Consider the following 11,374-nt stretch of genomic DNA (forward strand, 5'->3'; position numbering starts at 1 on the left):
AACTTCATCGTCAGAAGCACTGAAATGAAAAAAGGAAAGAAAAAAATTGAACTCACCAGGGAAGTTGCCGCGGGAGGGGTGTGGCCGCGGGAGGGGGTGGACGCAGGGAGGGTGTGGCCGCCGGGAGGGTTGTGGCCGCGGGGAGGGGGTGGCCGTAGGGAGGGGTCGCCGGGAGGGGTGTGGTCGTGGGGAGGGGTGGCCGCAGGGAGGGGTCGCCGCGGGGAGGGGTGTGGACGCGGGGAGGGGGTGGCCGCGGGGAGGGGAGCACCACGGGGAGGGGGTCTCCGGTGGGAGCGAGGCGGTGCGGCGGCGGGGGCGAGTGACAGTGAGCGCGAGGGGGGAGAGAGACAGTACTGTGGGGGGACAGAGAGAGACAGTGAGCGCGAGGGGGAGAAGATGGCCGTTACACGGTCGGCCCCTTTGCCTTCTGCCCCCCGACGGCAAAGGCCCCAACGACAGACGGCAAAGGCCGACACACGGCAAAGCTAGCCTTCCGTCGGGCACGGTAGGCATGGGACCCACCCGTGCTCTTCGTCGTCTGCCCTTGGTCCCTTTGCCGTCCGCTGGCAGACGGCAAAGGGCCGACACATGGCAAATAGTATTTTTGCCATCTGTCAGCCCTTTGTCGTCCGCCTTGTGTCAACTGATGGCAAAGAGGTTCTTTGCCATCAGCCAGCAGACGGCAAAGACATGGCTGACGGCAAAGAACTGGATTCCAGTAGTGAATACTACTCTGGCGTCACCCAACGTTAAGTGTGCACACCCTGCGGGTTCGAGAACTATGCAGACATGACCGAGACACCTCTACGGTCAATAACCAATAGCGGGACCTTGATGCCCATACTGGTTCCTACATATTCTACGAAGATATATATCGGTCGAACCTCTATGTCAGGATTCAGTTAATCCAGTATGTTGTTCCCTTTGTCCATCGGTATGTTACTTGCTCGAGATTCGATCGATATCTCCATACCTAGTTCAATCTCATTACCAGCAAGTCTCTTTACTTGTTCTGTAATACAAGATCCCGTGACTAACTCTTTAGTCACATTGCTTGCAAGGCTTATTGTTATGTTGTATTACCAAGTGGGCCCCGAGATACCTCTCCATCATAGGGAATGAAAAATCGTAGTCTTGATCCATGCCAACCCAATAGACACCTTCAGAGATACCTGTAGAGCACCTTTATAGTCACCCAGTTACATTGCGACGTTTGATACACACAAGGTATTCCTCCGGTGTGTGTGAGTTGCATGATCTCATGGTCATAGCAACAGATACATTCACATGCAGAAAACAGTAGCAATAAACTAACACGATCATATGCTATGTTCATAGTTTGGGTCTTGTCCATCACATCATTCTCCTAATGATGTGATCCCATTATCAAGTGACAACACTTGTCTATGCCCAGGAAAACTTGACCATCATTGATCAATGAGCTGGTCAACTAGAGGCTCACTAGGGACAGTGTGTTGTCTATGTATCCACACATGTATTTCAGTTTCCAATCAATACAGTTCTAGCATGGATAATAAACAATTATCATAAACAAGGAAATATAATAATAACCAATTTATTATTGTCTCCAGGGCATATTTACAACAGTCTCCCACTTGCACTAGAGTCAATAATATAGTTCACATCACTATGTGATTGTAAAGAATCTAACAGCCATACAGTTCTGGGGTTCGATCATGTCTTGCTTGTGAGAGGGTTTTTTAGTCAACGAGTCTAAACCTTTCAGATTCGTGTGTGCTTTACAAATCTCTATGTCATCCTATAGATGCTTCTACTACTCGCAATTTGAAACTATTCCAAATGACTGCTCCACTATACAAATCCAGTTTATTCGGAGTTATCCGGATTAGTGTCAAAGCTTGTATTGACGTAACCCTTTACGACGAACTTTTTAATCACCTCCATAATCGAGAAAAATTCCTTAGTCCACTAGTTACTAAGGATAATTTTGACCAATGTTCACTGATTCAATCCTGGATCACTCTTTGTACCCCTTGACAGACACATGGCAAGGGACACATCACGTGCGGTACACAACATGGCATACTTTACAGCCTACGGCTAAGGCAAAGGGGACGACCATCATCCTTTCTCTTTCTTCTACCATGATCGGGCTTTGAGTCTTACTCAAATTCACACCTTACAACACAGCTAAGACCTCCTTCTTTGCTGATCTATTTTGAACTCCTTCCAAAACTTGTCAAGGCATGCATTTCATTGAAATTTCTATTGGGCGTTTTGATCTAACTCCATAGATCTTGATGCTCAATGTTCAAGTAGCTCTATCCAGGTTTTCCTTTGAAAAACTCCTTTCAAACAACCCTTTATGCTTTCCAGAAATTATACATTATTTCCGATCAACAATATGTCAATCACATATTCTAATCAGAAATTATATGGTGCTCCCACTCACTTCTTTGGAAATACAAGTTTCTCATAAACTTTGCATAAAACCAAAAACTTAGATCATCTTATCAAAGCGTATATTCCAACTCCGAGATGCTTGCTCCAGTCCATAGAAGGATCGCTAGAGCCTGCATACTTGTTAGCATCCTTTAGGATCGAAAAAACCTTCTCATTGTATCACATACAATCTTTCCTCAAGGAAACCGTCGAGCAAACAATGTTTAGACATCCTATCTGCAAGATTTCATAAACAATGCAGCAATTGCTAGCATAATTCCAACAGACTTTTAGCATCGCTACGAGTGACAAAGTCTCATCGTAGTCAACTCCTTGAACTTGTCGGAAACATCTTTGTGGCAAGTCGAGCTTTCTTAATGGTGACACTTACCATCATCGTCCATCTTCCTTTTAAAGATCCATCTGTACCCAACAGCCTTACGGCCATCAAGTAGTTCTTCCAAAGTCTACACTTTGTTTTCATACATGGATCCTACCTCGGATTTCATGGCGTCTAGCCATTTTTCGGAATCCAGACCCACCATCGCTTCTCCATAGTTCGTAGGTTCATTGTTGTCCAACAACATGACCTCCAAGATAGGGTTACCGTACCACTCTCGAGCAATACATGACCTTGTCGACCTACGAGGTTTGTAGTAACTTGATCTGAAGCTTCATGATCACTATCACCAGTTTCCACTTCAATTGGTGTAGGAGCCACAGGAACAACTTCTTGCGCCCTGCTACACACTTGTTGTAGTGATGGTTCAATAACCTCATCAAGTTTCCACCATCCCCCCCCCCACTTAATTCCTTCGAGAGAAACTTTTCCTCGAGAAAGGACCCGTTTCTAGAAACAAACACTTTGCTTCCAGATCTGAGATAGGAGGTATACCCAACTGTTTTGGGTGTCCTATTAAGATGCTTTTATCCGCTTTGGGTTCGAGCTTATCAGCCTAAAACTTTTTCACATAAGCGTCGCAGCCCCAAACTTTTAAGAAATGACAGCTTAGGTTTCTCCAAACCATAGTTCATACGGTGTCATCTCAACGGAATTACGTGGTGCCCTATTTAAAGTGAATGCGGTTGTCTCTAATTCCTAACCCAAAAAAGATAGTGATAATTCGATAAGAGACATCATAGTATGCACCTTATCCAATAGGGTGCAGCTATGATGTTCGGACAAACCATCACACCATGTTGTTCCAAGTGGCATTAGTTGTGAAACAATTTCCACATTGTCTTGACTGTGTACCAAACTCACAACTCAGATAATCATCTCTATGATCATATCGTAGACATTTTATCCTCTTGTCGCAACGATCTTCACTCTGAAATAGCTTGAACTTTTCAATATTTTAGACTTTTCATTCATCAAGCAAATACTCATGTATCTACTCAAATAGTGAGTGAAGTAAGAACATAACGATATCCACTGCGTGCTTCAGCACTGATTGGACTACACACATCGAAATGTATTACTTCCAATAAGTTACTCTCTTGTTCCATCTCACTGGAAAACGAGGCCTTCAGTCATATTGCCCATGTAGCATGCTTTGCATGTCTCAAGTGATTCAAAATCAAATGAGTCCAAATGATCCATCTGCATGGAGTTTCTTCATGCATTTACACCAATAGGCATGGTTCGCATGTCTCAAACGATTCAAAACGAGTGAGTCCAAAGATCCATCACTATGGATCTTCTTCATGCCTTTTTTACCAATATGACTAAAGCGGCAGTGCCACAAGTAAGTGGTACTATCATTACTACTTTGCATCTCTTGGCAACAATATTATGCACATGTGTATCACTATGATCGATATTCAATAAACCATGGAAGGTATTTATTCAAGCAAATAGAATAACCATTATTCTCTTTAAATGAATAATTGTATTGCAATAAACATGATCTAATCATGTTCATGCTCAACGCAAACACCAAATAACATCCATTTAGGTTCAAAACTAATCCCGATGGTAGAGGGAGCGCGCGACGTTGATCACATCAACCTTGGAATTACTTCCGATCACACATCGTCACCTCACCCTTGCTAGTATCCATTTAATCCGTAGCTATAATTTCAAGTTACTAACACTTAGCAACTAAACCGGTATCTAATACCCTGGTGCTACTCGGAGTACTAGTAAGGTACACATCAATATCACGCATATCCAATATACTTTTGTCGACTTTGCCAGCCTTCTCATCTACCAAGTATCTAGGGTAGTTCCGCTTCAGTGACCGTTCCCCTCATAACAGAAGCACTTAGTCTCGGGTTTGGGTTCAACCTTAGGTTTCTTCACTAGAGCAGCAAATGGTTTGTCGTTTCATGAAGTATCCCTTCTTGCCTTTTCCCTTCTTGAAACTAGTGGTTTTACTAACCATCAACAATTGATGCTCCTAGTTGATTTCTACTTTCGCGGTGTCAAACATTACGAATAGCTCAAGGATCATCATATCTATCCTTGATATGTTATAGCTTATCACGAAGCTCTGTAGCTTGCTGGCGGTGACTTTGGAGAACTATGTCAATCACTATCTTATTTGGAGTATGAACTCCCACTCGATTCAAGCGATTGTAGTACTCTCACAATATGAGCACATGCTCAACGATTGAGCTTTTTCCCCTTACTTCGCGGGCAAAGAATCTTGTCGGAGGTCTGATACCTCTCAACACGGGCACGAGCCTGAAATCCCAATTTCAGCTCTTGGAACATCTAATATGTTCCGTGACGTTCAAAACGTCTTCGGTGCCTCAATTCTAAGGCATTAAGCATTACACACTGAACTATCACGTAGTCATAAAAAATGTTTATGTCAGATGTTCGCAACATCCACAGACGATGTTTGGGTTTGAGCACACCGAGCGGTGCATTAAGGACATAAGCCTTTTGTGCAACAATGAGGACAATCCTCAGTTTACGGACCCAGTCCGCATAATTGCTACCATCATCTTTCAACTAAATTCTCTCTAGGAACATATTAAAAAATAGTAGAGCTACAACGCAAGCTACTACATAATTTGCAAAGACATTTTGACTATGTTCATGATAATGAGTTCAATTAATCGTTTTACTTAACAACTCCCACTCAAATTGACATCCCTCTAGTCATTTGAGTGTCGCATGATCCAAATTCACTGACTCAAGTCCGATCATCATGTGACTTGAGTTTAGCTTCAATGGTGAACATCTCCATGTTGATCATATCAAGTGTATGATTCATGCTCGACCTTTCAGTCTCTTGTGTTTTGAGTCCATGTCTGTACATGCTAGGCTCGTCAAGTTTAAGCCGAGTATTCCGCGTGTGCAACTGTTTTGCACCCGTTGTATGTGAACGTTGAGTCTATCACACCCGATCATCACGTGGTGTCTCGAAACGACGAACTGACACAACGATGCACAGCCGGGGAGAACACAATTTTATCTTGAAATTTTAGTGAGGGATCACCTTATTATGCTACCGTCGTCCTAAGAAAAACAAGGTGCATAAAAGGATTAACATCACATGCAAATCATAAGTGACATGATATGGCCATGAACTTGTGCTTCTTGATCTCCATCATCAAAGCACCAGTATGATCTCCATCGTCACCAGCGCCACTCCATGATCTCCTTCATTGTGCTGCCATCGAGGTTGTCACGCTAACTATGCTGTTACTACTAAAGCTACTACTAGAAATAAAGCAAAGCATCTCCAAGCGCAAAAATAATTAAAGACAACCCTATGGCTCCTGCCGGTTGTCGTAGCATCGACGTGCAAGTCGATATTTAACTATTACAACATGATCATCTCATACATCCAATATATCATATCATGTCTTTGGCCATATCACATCACATGCATACCCTGCAAAAACAACTTAGACGTCCTCTAATTTATTGTTGCGTGTTTTACGTGGCCGCTATGGGTATCTAGTATGATCGCATCTTACTTACGCAAAACCACAACGGTCATATGCAAATTTCTATTTAACCTTCTCCAAGGACCGCCCCGGTCAAATCCGATTCAACTAAAGTTGAAGAAATAGACACCACGCCAGTCATGTTTACGCAACAAGTTGCATGTCAGTCGATGAAACTGGTCTCTCGTAAGCATACGAGTAAAGTTAGTCCGGGTCACTTCAATCCAACAATATCGCCGAACCAAGAAAAGACTAAGGAGGGCAGCAAATTGAACATCAACGCCCACAAACTCTTTTGTGTTCTACTCGAGATATCATCTACGCATGAACCTAGCTCATGATGCCACAGTCGGGGAACGTCGCATGGGAAACAAAAAATTCCTACGCACAAGCAAGACGTATCCATGGCGATGATCATCTACGAGAGGGGAGAGTGAATCTACATACTCTTGTAGATCGCTAAGCGGAAGCGTATATAACGCAGTTGATGTAGTGGAACATCTTCACAATCCGAATCGCAGCTCGTCCCACTATCTCATCACGAACCGTCCCGCGATCACATCACGATCCATCCAGATCAAGTGTCGAACGGACATCACCTCTGCATTCAGCACATGTACGGCTCTATGACATCTCCTCCTTCTTGATCCAACAAGAGAGGAAGGAGAAGTAGATGGGATCTCAACTAGCACAATGGCATGGTGGAGATGATGGTGGAGCAGTGCTAGCAGGGCTTCACCAAGCGCTGTTGAAACTGATCTGAGGAGAAAACGAAGTTATGGGAGAGGTAGGGCTGCCACCGGGGCATGGGAATTGATGTGTTCAGCCCCTCCCTCTGTCCCACTATATATGGGAGGCAAGAGGGAGGGCTGGGTCGCAGCCCTAGCCCCTCCTCCAAGGAGGGGCGTGGGCCTAGGGAGGTTACCTCCCTCCCCAAGGCACCTAGGAGGTGCCATCCCCTTTAGGGACTCTTCCCTCCAAACCGCATGCATGGGCCCTTGGTGGCTGGCCCAACAAGGCTTGGACGTCACCTTACAGCTCATGCACGTCCTAGGGGGTGGAGGGACCCTTCCGGACTCCTCCGGAACCCTCTAGAACCTTCCAGAATCTTCCCGGTACAATACCGATAAAATCCGAAACTTTTCCGATAGCCAAAATAGGACTTCCCATATATAAATCTTTACCTCCATACCATTATGGAGCTACTCGTGACGTCCAGGATCTCATCCGGGACTCCGAACAACATACGGTCACCAACATACATATCCCAATACTACTCTAGCGTCACCAAACGATAAGTGTGCACACCCTGCGGGATCGAGAATTATGCAGACATGGCCGAGACACCTCTATGGTCAATAACCAATAGCGGGACCTGGATGCCCATATTGGTTCCTACATATTCTACGAAGATCTTTATCGGTCGAACCTCTATGTCAAGGATTCAGTTAATCCCGTATACTGTTCCCTTTGTCCAGCGGTATGTTACTTGCCCGAGATTCGATCGTCGGTATCTCCATACCTAGTTCAATCTCGTTACCGACAAGTCTCTTTACTCGTTCCGCAATACAAGATATCATGACTAACTCTTTAGTCACATTGCTTGCAAGGCTTATCGTGATGTAGTATTACCGAGTGGGCCCTGAGATACCTCTCCCTCACACGGAATGACAAATCCCAGTCTTGATCCATGCCAACCCAACAGACACCTCCGGATATACTTGTAGAGCACCTTTATAGTCACCCAGTTACATTTCGATGTTTGATACACACAAGGTATTCCTCCGGTGTCCGGGAGTTGCATGATCTCATGGTCATAGGAACAGATACATTGACATACAGAAAACAATAGCAATAAACTGACACGATCATATGTTATGTTTATAGTTTGGGTCTTGTCCATCACATCAGTCTCCTAATGATGTGATCCCGTTATCAAGTGACAACACTTGTCTATGGCCAGGAAATCTTGACCATCATTGATCAACGATCTAGTCAAGTAGAGGATCACTAGGCACAGTGTGTTGTCTATGTATCCACACATGTATTTGAGTTTCCAATCAATACAATTCTAGCATGGATGATAAACAATTATCATAAACAAGGAAATATAATTATAACCAATTTATTATTTCCTCTAGGGCATATTTTCAACACCCGCCGCCGTGGTCGCTGCCTCCATCGGAAGCAGGAGCGCCTCACCTCCTGCTCGTTGGCGCCGTTGGCCCAGCCAAAGCCTTGATACATCTCCAATGTATCTTTAATTTTTGATGGTTTCATGCTATTATCTTGTCAAACTTTGGATGTTTTGTATGCCTTTTATATATTTTTTGGGACTAACTTATTAACTCAATGTCAAGTGCCAGTTCCTGTTTTTTCCATGTTTTTGACCCCTTTCAGAGGAGATTTTGAAACGGGGTCCAAACGGAAGAAAATCCCCGAAAAGATTTTTTCTAGAACGGAAGAAGATCGGGAAGCTTGGGAGCCAAGGCAGGAGAGCCTCAGGGGACCCACAAGCCCCCACCCCGCGGCCAGGGGGAGGCCGCGCCATCCAGGCCTGTGGGCCCCTTGGACGCCCTTTGCCCTAGGTCTTTCGCCTATATATTCCCATAAATTCCAGAAAAAATCAGGAGATCATCGAAAGTACTTTTCCGCCGCCGCAAGCTTCTGTCTCCGCAAGATCCCATCTGGGACACGTTCTGGTGCCGTGCCGGAGGGGGGATTCGGATACCGAGGGCTTCTTCATCAACACCATGACCTCTCCGATGATGTGTGAGTATTTCACCATAGACCTACGGGTCCATAGTTAGTAACTAGATGGCTTCTTCTCTCTCTTGGATCTTCAATACAAAGTTCTCCATGATCTTCATGAAGATCTATCCGATGTAATCTTCTTTTTCGGAGTGTTTGTCGAGATCCAATAAATTGTGGATTTATGATCAGATTATCTATGAATCTTATTTGATTTTCTTCTGATCTCTCTTATGCATGATTTCATATCCTTGTAATTCTCTTCGAGTTGTGGGTTTTGTCTGTCCAACTAGATCTATGATTCTTGCAATGGGAGAAGTGCTTGGTTTTGGGTTCATACCGTGTGGTGACCTCACCCAGTGACAGAAGGGGTAACGAGGCATGCATCATGTTGTTGCCATCAAGGGTAAAAAGATGGGGTTTTCATCATTGGTTTGAGATTATCCCTCTAAATCATGTCATCTTGCTTAAAGCGTTACTCTATTCGTCATGAACTCAATACACTAGATGCATGTTGGATAGCGATCGATGTGTGGAGTAATAGTAGTAGATGCAGAAAGTATCAGTCTACTTGTCTCGGACGTGATGCCTATATATATGATCATTGCCTTAGATATCGTCATAACCTTTCCGCGGTTCTATCAATTGCTCGACAGTAATTTGTTCACCCACCGTAACACTTGCTATTTTGAGATAAGCCTCTAGTGAACTCTATGGCCCCCAGGGTCTACCCCACACCATATTTTCAGCCTTACACTTTTTACTTCGTTGCACTTTCCGCCTTCATATTTCACTTTGCAAACAATCTTGAAGGGATCGACAACCCCTTTGAAACGTTGGGTGCAAGCTTGTTTGTGTTTGCGCGGGTACTCTGGACTTGACGAGACCCTCCTTCTGGATCGATACCTTGGTTCTCAAACTGAGGGAAATACTTAATGCTCATGTGCTGCATCACCCTTTCCTCTTCAAGGGAAAACCCAACGCAAGCCCAGCCTGTGTCAACGTGTCAATTTCTGGCGATGTTGTTTGTGGGATAGCAGAAGAATTTATGGCGCCGTTGCCGGGGAGGAAGATCAAGTGAAGAACTCATCCAAGTAGGTGTTGCAAACTCATCTCTTGCATTTACTTTGTTTGCCAGTTGCCTCTCGTTTTCCCCTCCCCCACTTCACCAATTTGCCTTTTTCGTTCGCCTTTTCGTTCGCCCTTTTTCTCGCCTGCTCTCTGTTTGCTTGTGTGCTTGCTTGCTTGCTGAAGTCACCATGAATGAAAACACCAAACTTTGTGATTTTTCGAATAATAATAATAATAATTTTATTAGTACTCCGATTGCTCACGCCACTAGTGCGGAGTCATACGAAATCAATGCCGCTTTGCTGAATCTTGTTATGAAAGAGCAATCCTCTGGCCTTCCTAGTGAAGATGCCGCATCCCATCTCAATACCTTCATTGAGCTTCGCTATATGCAAAATAAAAAAGATGTTATGAAAAATACGTGATTAAATTAAAGCTTTTTCCTTTCTCGTTGCGAGATCGCGCAAAAACTTGGTTTTCTTCTTTGCCGAAAAATAGTATCGATTCTTGGGATAAGTGCAAAGATGCTTATATATCCAAGTATTTTTCCGCTGGCTAAGATCATCTCTATCCGTAAGGATATCATGAATTTCAAGCAACTTGATCATGAACATGTTGCACAATCTTGGGAGAGAATGAAATTAATGATTAGAAATTGTCCCGCTCATGGCTCGAGTCTTTGGATGATTATTCAAATCTTTTACGCTGGCTTGAATTTCGCTTCTAGAAATATCTTGGACTCCTCTTCAGGTGGAACGTTCATGGAAATCACGTTAGGGGAAGCCACAAAGCTCTTAGACAACATCATGACAAACTACTCTCAGTGGCACACTGAAAGGTCACCTACTACTAAGAAGGTACACGCTATAGAAGAAATTAACTCGTTGAGTGCTAAGATGGATGAGTTAATGAATTTGGTTGCTAGTAGAAGTGCTCATTTGGATCCTAATGATATGCCCTTGTCTTCTTTGATTGAGAGTAGCAACGCTAGCTTGGACATTAATTTTGTTGGTAGGAATAACTTTGGCAACAACAACGCTTTTAGAGGAAACTATGTTCCTAGGCCTTTTCCTAGTAACTCCTCTAATAACTTTGGCAACTCCTACAACAATACTCATGGAAATTACAATATATTACCCTCTGATCTAGAGAGTAATATCAAAGAGTTCATCAACTCTCAAAAGATTTTCAATGCGTCCATAGAGGAAAAACTACTCAAAAT

Source organism: Hordeum vulgare, chromosome 1H (genome assembly GCF_904849725.1).
Source record: "Hordeum vulgare subsp. vulgare chromosome 1H, MorexV3_pseudomolecules_assembly, whole genome shotgun sequence".
Lineage (NCBI taxonomy): Eukaryota > Viridiplantae > Streptophyta > Magnoliopsida > Poales > Poaceae > Hordeum > Hordeum vulgare.